Raw genomic sequence first — 9,230 nt, forward strand, 5'->3', positions numbered from 1 at the left:
TGGCATCTGAGCAGTGGTGTACTGGAGCCTACTCATACCAGCTTCCAAGAGTCAATGTCCACATTCAGTGATATCAAGTTGGTATCTTGAAATTGGTCTTGATAGAAGATTTATACCACATGTATTCACAAGTGGTCTATCACATGTATTCACAAGTGGCCTACAAGTAATATTAACTGCAAATAAATGCATAAGTTTATTTTACAGACCCTCAACTTGTAGATCCCAATTGTAAGAGCTTACATGTCAAATACAATTATAATAATTCCATTAAGATTATGTGGTATTGACTGGGTCTTATGTTTCATATCTGTAATCCTGGAGCTTTGAGAGGCCAAGGAAGAATGATTGCTTCAGGCTAGAAATTTGAGGACAGCTGGGGCAAACAGAGTGAGGCCCAAAGAAACCATTTTTTTAGTTAGCTGGGCATGGTGGCACACACTTGTTGTCCTGGCTACTCAGAAGGCTGAGGAGGCAAGATCACTTGAGAACAGAAGTTTGAGATTGTAGTGATTGTATCACTTTACCCCAACCTGGGTCACAAAGCAAGGCTGGGTTCTAAAAAACTCCATGTAGCATTATTAATTTAACAATCATTCTTTGAGCACTTGCCTTATGTCAACAACTGAGACAGACACTGGGGAGACCATAGTAAATCACAAAAACACAGTACTTACCATATTAGAATTTACAATTTTTTGTGTGTGTTTTTGTTTGTTTGTTTTGAGACAAAGTCATGCTCAGTCACCCTGGAGTTGAGTGCTGTGGCATCATAGCTCACAGCAACCTCAAATTTGGGGCTCAAGTGATCCTCTTGTCTCAGTCTCCCAAGTAGCTGGGACTACAGGCATCTTCCATGACACATATCTAGTTTTTGTAATTTTTGTAGAGATGAGACATCACTTTGCTCAGACTGGTCTCAAACTCCTCAACTCAGGGGATCTACCCACCTCAGCTTCCCAGAGTGCTAGGGATACAAGTGTGAAAAACCTTTCCTTGTGAGTTTACACAAACTTAAAGAAAATAAATAATTGTAATATAAGTGATTTAGCTTAAGTGATTCTGTATATCTTTTTCTTTTCTTTTCTTTTTCTTTTTTTCTTTTTTTGAGACACAGTTTCACTATGTCACCCTTGGTAGAGTGCCATGGCATCACAACTCACAGCAAACTCAAATTCTTGGGCTTAGTGTTTCTCTTGCCTCAGCCTCCCTAGCAGCTGGGACTACAGGTGCCTACCATAATGGCCTGGCTATTTTTGGATGCAGTTGTCATTATTGTTTTGCAAACCTGGCCCAGGCTTGAACCTGCCAGCTTCTGGGTAGGTACTGGTGCCAAGCCAGTTCTGTATATCTTATTTAAAAAGAAAATCATCTGGGAAAATACAGACTTGATGGAGAAAGGTTCAAAGATGCTTCAAATATTTACTTTTTTAAAAAATAAATACATGTTAATTTCAGGAAGAAAGCTCTTCAATAAGGCTTAATCCTTCTGGTTTCTTTTATACAGAGTGATGCTTCTTAAGGCAGTTAAAATTTAATTCATTCAAGATCTTTAAAGTATGACAATGGTGCTTTAATAGGGATTTCATTAAAGCTGTAAACTGCCTTGGGTAGCATGGACATTTTAACAATGTAGATTCTTCCCATTCACGAGCATGTCATGTTTTTCCATTTGTTAACATCTTCAGCTGTTTCTTTTCTTAGAGTTTCATAATTCTCTTTACAGAAATCTTTCATGTCCTTTGTTAGGTACGCTCCTAGATATTTCATCTTATTTAGCACTACTGTAAAAGAAGTCCTTGACTTTTTTAAGTTTGATTATTGTTGATATACATAAAAGCTACTGATTTGTACATAATGATTTTGTATCCTGAGACACTGTTTATTGGTCTTGATAGAAGTCCCTGGGGTTTTCCAGGTATAAGATCATATCATCCACAAATAGTGAGTGTTTGATCTCTTTTGACCAATTTGGATACCCTTGTAGACCTTACGTTTGATCTTGCAATTTCTCTAGTAGGTATGTACCCAGATCACCAAAAATAATTTTAAAACAAAGATATTTGCACCAGAATGTTTATTGCAGCCGAATTCATAATTGCCAAATCATGGAAGCAGCCCTAGTGCCCACAGACCCATGAATGGATTAATACACTTTGCTATATTTATACCATGGAATACTATGCAGCCATAAAAATATGGAGCCTTTATATCTTTTATGTTTACCTGGATGGAGCTGGAACACATTCTTTTTAGTAAAGTATCTCAAGAATGGAAAAAAGTATTTTATGTACTCAATACTACTATGAAACCAATATACAATTACCTACACATTCATAACAATGATAAAACACAACTATAGGAAGGAAGAGGAGGGAGAGAGGAGGGGAGAGAGGAGGCCAGGGTACATTTCAGAACTATTAAGAATAGAGTATAAATGTCTTACCACAACAAATAAGCAAGGTAATGGTTTTGTTAACCAATTTCATGCAAACATTCCACATTTTATATGAAATCAGCACATTAAATGCACTAATGTACACAGTTATGATTTAGAAAAAAAGTAAAACTAAAATTAAAAGAAAAATATAATTTAGATGAATATTTATTCAGTTGTAGGTTATAGTAGAGCAGTTTCTGAAGTAGTCAATAAAGAGGAAGATAAAAGTGGGATTTTTAAAGAAATCTCCACTTGAAACATCATTATTACCTTGGAGCTATACCAAGGCACTTCTTTATTTTGTCAGGTTCCAAAAGAGATATGAAGATGGGCAACAGACTATGGTTTTGGTTGGCTAATGAGTGAGGATATGAAAATATAGAAAGACAAAGGTGTGGAGAGTCAAAATACACTCAAAGGAAATAATTTATGCACGGAACAGTATATGAAGAAAAGTTTGTAGAGTCTCTCTCTCTCTCTCCCTCCCCCCTCCTCCTGCCCTTGCTCTTGAGCCAACATATTATAAGTAGCTCATAGAGAGGCACATGTAGCAAAGGACAAATGTTCATAATGGCCAACAGCCATCAAGGACATGGTTTGCCAATGCCACATGAATGAACTTTGAAGTAGACCTTCTAAGTGCTGTCAATAGCTACAAATGAGCTCCAGTGGATTTCAGTAGATTCTTCTCCAGTGAAGTATTATTTAAGATCAGTGCAGCCCCAAACAATACCTTGAATGCAGCTCTGTAAGAGACCCAGACATTGAGCCCCAGTTAAGCTGTGTTTAGTAATTGAAGTCAATGTTTATTGTTTTAAGCCAATAAATTCTGAGATAAATTTTTTGCACATCAATAGATTAACTATGTTCCTATTTAATTTTGCCCAATAATAAAAGTATTAAAATGAATCTTTTTTTTTCCAGTTTTTTTTTTTTTGGCCAGGGCCAAGTTTGAACCCACCACCTCCAGTATATGGGGCCAAGACCCTACTCTTTGAGCCACAGGCACCAACCTGCTTAATATATTTTGAAAGTCTCTTATGTGACACACACATTTATCATTGTTAAAATTTCCTGATGACCTAAACTTTTATCACTATGAAATAGTCTTCTTTATCTCTTGAATATATTTCATCTTGAAATCCATTTTATTAGATCAATATGGACATTCTGCTCTTTTTATGATCTTTTTATATCCATTTACTATCAACCTATATGTTTTATTATAAATCCCATCTCTTTTTTCACCTAAGGTGAGCAATGTAATGGTATTCAACACACCTCCTGGGTGAAGGACTCAATTGCATCTTGAACTTAGAAATGAAAACAATGTAACCTAAATATTAATCTGACCCTCATATTAATCTGAAATTAAAAAAAATAAAGTGAATCTCTTTTGGACAGTGTACAGAATACCTGTTTTCTTTTTATCCATTTTGACAATTTCTTCCTTTTACTAGGAATATTTACCTTAGTAATTTTTAAGGTAAAATTGCTGACATGTGTTTGAATCTACTTATTTTTTTTTTTTTGGTGTTTTCAATTTATATTCTCTGTTTTTTGTTCATTTTTCCCCTGCTTTCTTGTGTTCTTTTGACTTAGTTTAATTTTTTAGAATTAGATTTTTTATTTTCTAATAAATATTTGCTTATGATTCTCTTAATTTTATTTCTTAGTATATTCTCTAGGGCTTACATTATTAATTGTTAAGTTTTATAGTCCATTTACCATTAAGAATGTATTTTCTGCTACAGTTGTTATATATATGTTCATTATAATACTCACAAGAAGATGCTATCATTTTTGCATTAAACAGTTATGCTTATGAAGCAATTAATCTTAAATGAACAAAATATTTTACCTATTTACTTGGCTATTTACCATTCTAATGTTCTTTATTTTTATCTAATGATCTGAGTTTCCATCTCACATTATTTCCCTTTAACCTGAAAAACTTCTTTGAGCAGTTCTTGTAATGCAGACCTGGAATTATCTTAGTTTTCTTTCTTTTTTTTTTTTATGGTTTTCATGATTAATAGAAAGAGTACAATTTTATCTGGAAAGATTTTTCTTGCATTGACTCATATTTATATTTCTGTGTACTTCCTTTTAGAAATAACCAAATAGAAAATGAATTCAACCATTGTTTTATACAAAATAGTTTAATGTCCTTAAATTGACTGTCTTTCCTCACCTTAACAAAACAAGAAGACACCTCCTATACTACTACATATTAATAAGAAAACAAGAATTCTACATAACAAACATGGAAAGTTTAAGTAATCCTGGCAAGTCTTTCTAATAAACTATTGAAAATATTTATTTAGACAAAACCTTTAGTTGGAAACAGCAGAAATGAAAGAAATATCACATTTTGTACAAACAGAATGAGTTTAGTTCCACAATAAAAGCCACATAAATCTGTGTGTGTGGCCAGAGACGAGGGTGTGGAGAAAAGAAAAAGAGAATTCAGAGAGAGGCAGAAGATAACTCTGTTTACTGCAAACCTTGTTTGGAAAGGAATGTCCGGAAAATCATAAGTTTGGATAATCATAAGTTTGGATAGTGGTAGTCTATCAGCATACCAGAGGTAGAACCAATACAATCTCCTGAAATAAAAGATTCCTGTTATCTCTCAGGGTAACTTTCTAAGGTGGTTTCATTCCACCAATGAATAAAGTTCCTAATTCTACACTAAGCTCATCCTTTGGAACATCAATCTCATCTCCTGGTTCTTCCCCAAACTTCTTCCACCAAGGTGCCTGTATATGCTTCAGGGTGGTGAGATGGGCCTCTTTTGCCTTGGCTGCCACAGGCCTGGATCTACTTAGGGAGAGCTCAGGTTCTTTCCCTTCTGCCTCCTTCCGACTTGGTACCTTCATTAGTTGTTCAATTTTGGTGCTGATTTGAGCCATCAAACCTCTCTGTGCTGCTGGGCTCTCTCTTCTAGGGCCCTGCTCATGAAGTAGTGTTGCAGTCATACCTGAGCATGGGCATGGAGCTCCCTGCTGGCCAGATCTGACAACTGAGAGCCTTGATGTTTTTTGACATAGTCATCCACTTGTTGCTTCAGTTTAACTCTACATGCATCAGTGAGTTCTTGGAGTCCTTGCCAAGGAATCAATGGTTTCTTTTTCTTACGACATTTTACTAGGATTTTAAGCACTGCTCTTTGAAGTGTGACAGCTGCTTTATACTCCATGAGGGATGGCCTCTGGTGGTGAAAATTTTTCTGTTCCTTGTACCCTCTCCAATGCTTCTGGATAATCAATACTGATTTCTCTTCTATTTCCTGGTTGTGTTTTTCAACCTGACTTGGATGAACTATTTCAAGCATACTTAGATGTAGTTCTCGGGAAAGTCTCATGGCTCTCTGTCTCTGAAGCTGTAATCATAATCTGAGGTCCTCTTCTTCTTTCTGCCTATTTATCTTCATCATTATCTTTGTTCGTTTAGATCTGAAACTCCTCTGCGAAGCAGTCACAGCAGATGTAAGCTTCTTTAATCTCTTTCTAGTCTGAAAGCCCTTCCAATAAGCTTGAATCAAGCAAGCTGCTTGATGTAGTTTCTGCTGTTCTTCTTTCTGGTAGGCCTTAGGGCTTACAAGGTCAATGAGCTGTTTAAGTTCTTGACTAAATTATGTCTTAGTTTCCTGTTTACTTAGTAGACTTCTGAGTCTTTTGTAGCAGGCACTTAGTCTCAGTAAAATCAAAATATTTTGATGGGATTTCACCATTAACAGTAGGAGTTTTGTAGCAGTACTTCTTATGACTGGACTAGTTGATAAAAGCTTGAAAACAATTTCATTTAAAATTGAATGCAGGGTTTTTCTTTCAATTCTGTGTAAATCACCACTGTTCATCTGTAGTATATTCTGCAGCATAGTCATGACTGTAGATCCTATTTGGACACTGTCAGCTTGAAGTAGGTGTAAGAAATGATCACTCTGCCGTACATTCTCTATTAGTTGAACATGGCCTCCCAATAGCCAGAAGAGAGAATCAGTCCCAACTTGGAAGAAGTGTAGCGATTCATCTTTTTCTTCAGCCTTAGCTGTATTTATAAAACATGTTTGTAATCATCTCCCTAGTACTAAAAAATTTTCTACAGCTGATGGAAGTAACTCATTGTAAAATTCCTCTGCATCTTTTCCTGGATCCAAGCCCACACAGCAATGGCTTAATATCTGTGTAAGCTGGGATATTGTAGTCCAACCACCCTGGATTCAAGAACAATCTTGACTGAGGACCAAGAGGCAATACTGAATAAGATCATAACAATATATATCTTGTTTAATTTTCTTCAACTCTTACCTTCCTAAAGGTATGGTGTTTATTATTTCTTTTAACTTCAGCAGTATAACAGGGACATTTTGCTCAGGACTTTTTGCAACTTCAGCAGCTAAAGCTAAGATCCTTGGGTCTGTACCTGTTGGCTTCATTTCTCATATCACCCATGAGATGCAGTAGTCTCAGCACACTTTAATAGGGTAGAACTCAGACAAATGAGTTGAGGAAGACACAGTCACCCTGTCACCAAAGCAAACAGCTCCAGCCTCAGCCTTAATTCTTGCTGCATCTGTTACTCTCTTCACGGCTTCCTCATCTTGTTTCCAGTTCCTCCACCAAAGGACCAGTTTTCTTTATTTTTATTATTTTTATTTTTTTTGGCCAGGGCTGGGTTTGAACACACCACCTGTGGCATATGGGGCCAGCGCCCTACCCTTTTGAGTCACAGGTGCCCTCCTCTTTATTTCCTATTTATTTATTTATTTTGAGAAAGAGTCTTACTATGTCACCCTCAGTAGATTGCCAGGGTTATCACTGCTCACAGCAACTTCAAACTCTTGGGCATAAGCAATTCTCTTGCCTCAGCCTCCCAAGTAACTGGTACTACAGGCACTCCCCCCAACACACAATGCCTGCCTATTATTTTTTTGTTGTTTTTGTTACAGTTGTCATTGTGGTTTAGCTGGCCCAGGGCAGGTTCGAAACCTACACCCTCAGTGTATGTGGGTGGAGCCATAACCACTGTGCTATGGGCACCGAGCCTCCCTTTTATTTTTAATGACAATTTTTCTGGATATAGAATTATGGGTTAACAGTTTTCCTTACTTCATCACTTAAATTTTTTTTGCTCCATTACTTTCTGGCCTCTTTAATTTCTAAAGATGTCAGATGTGGATTGGATCACTGTCTCCATCCCTCCCCAAACTCAGCACGCAACCCACCCCTGTTCCTTACCATTTCATCTTTCTATTGCTGCTTTGAAGACTTGCTCTTTAACTTTTAATAGTTTGTGATGTTCCTTGACATAAGCTTCTTCTTCTTTATTTTGTATAGTATTCACTGACCATCTTGAATCTTCCAACTTTCTGTTTTTCACCAAATTTGGGGAAATTTGAGTCATTGTCTATGAATACTTTTTATGCTCCATTGTGTTTCTCCTAACATGGTATTTCAGTCACATGTATATTAAATCATTCCATATAGGTATCACCCAACAGGTCCTTGAGTGTCAATTCATTATTTTTAATTGTTTTGTTCACTTCACATTAGATAGTTTTAGTTGATCTATCTTTAATGTCATTTACTCACTCCTCTATCATTTTATCACTGAACTTTTAATTTCAGAAAGTATATTTTTCAATTTTAGGATTTCCATTTAGTTCTGTTTTATTGTTTCTCTTTCCCTGTTGAAGTTTCCTATTTCTTTGTTGAGGGCTTTACTTATTGGAACCATGCTTTTTTTGTTTCATTGAGAGTGGTTATTATAACCACATTAAAATGTTGTTTAATAATTTTAACAACTGGTTAATCTTAATCTTAGGCTCAGTTGATACTTTTTTCTCTTTATTCGATGTTCCATTTTCTTAGTTCGTTATATGCCTATAAATTTTTCTACTGTGTCCCAGATGTTTTCAATGTTAATTTTAGTTTCTGTTATTTTTCTCTGACAATTGTTGTTTCCTTCATTTTAACATTGATTTATTATTTATTTATTTATTGGTAGAGTAGGGCTGGGCTGGAACTTCAAACTCTGTCTTTGGGGCAGCCGTTTCATTATCAGTTCAGAATGCATTTAAATATGTCTGTGTGAGTTGTCAGTTTTCAGACTGTGGCCTACAATGCCATCTTTCTTTAACTGAGATGGTTATAGTCTGTTATACACATAGATGACTCAGAGGTGAGTCAGAAAAGTGGGTATACTGAGTTTTCAGATGTGCTTTCTGGCTCTGTCCCATGTAAGATTCTTTCATTGGGGTAGAGCAAGATGGTGGTCTAGAAACATCTCCCTACTAGCTGGTCCCAACAAGGCAGGGGAAAAAAGAAACCTCAATCATCTCCAGCTGGAGGAATCTAATTGGACTCATCACTCTGAGGGCACAGTGAAACAGTGGTGGACTTCAGGAGCCAGTGAGGAGGTCAGGTGCTGAGGAAAGCCAGCACAGAAAGGGAGTGAATGGGAACAGGCAGAGACTGGCCTGTCAGCCCTTCCACAGAGGACTGGAGACAGAAGGGGCTATCCTGCAGGCTTTCATTTGGGGGGTGGACTATGCATTGGAGCTGCCTTGAATGGTTGGGAAGAGTGGGTGAGATCAGTGTCCAGTGGTATACCTGCTGGGGTAAATGTCCAATCTGCTTAGCTCCCAACTGGTTCGCCATTGTGGGAAGGTCCTGTGGAGAAACAGTTCACAGGGTCTTAGTGCAAGGACGGCTCTAGCATGCCTGATGAGGTTGGGCATCCACTCTTGGGATGACTTGAATGATTCCTACGCCGCTGGGAATTC

The 9,230-nt window shown here is 36.9% G+C and overlaps 1 pseudogene; it reads right to left on the reverse strand.

The window, feature by feature from the left end:
• Nucleotides 1-5,088: 5,088 nt before the first annotated feature.
• LOC100949726 lies at nt 5,089-6,881 on the reverse strand (annotated as a pseudogene).
• Nucleotides 6,882-9,230: the final 2,349 nt, after the last annotated feature.

This window comes from Otolemur garnettii, unplaced genomic scaffold (genome assembly GCF_000181295.1).
Source record: "Otolemur garnettii isolate 467f Iridium unplaced genomic scaffold, OtoGar3 scaffold00186, whole genome shotgun sequence".
Taxonomy (NCBI): domain Eukaryota; kingdom Metazoa; phylum Chordata; class Mammalia; order Primates; family Galagidae; genus Otolemur; species Otolemur garnettii.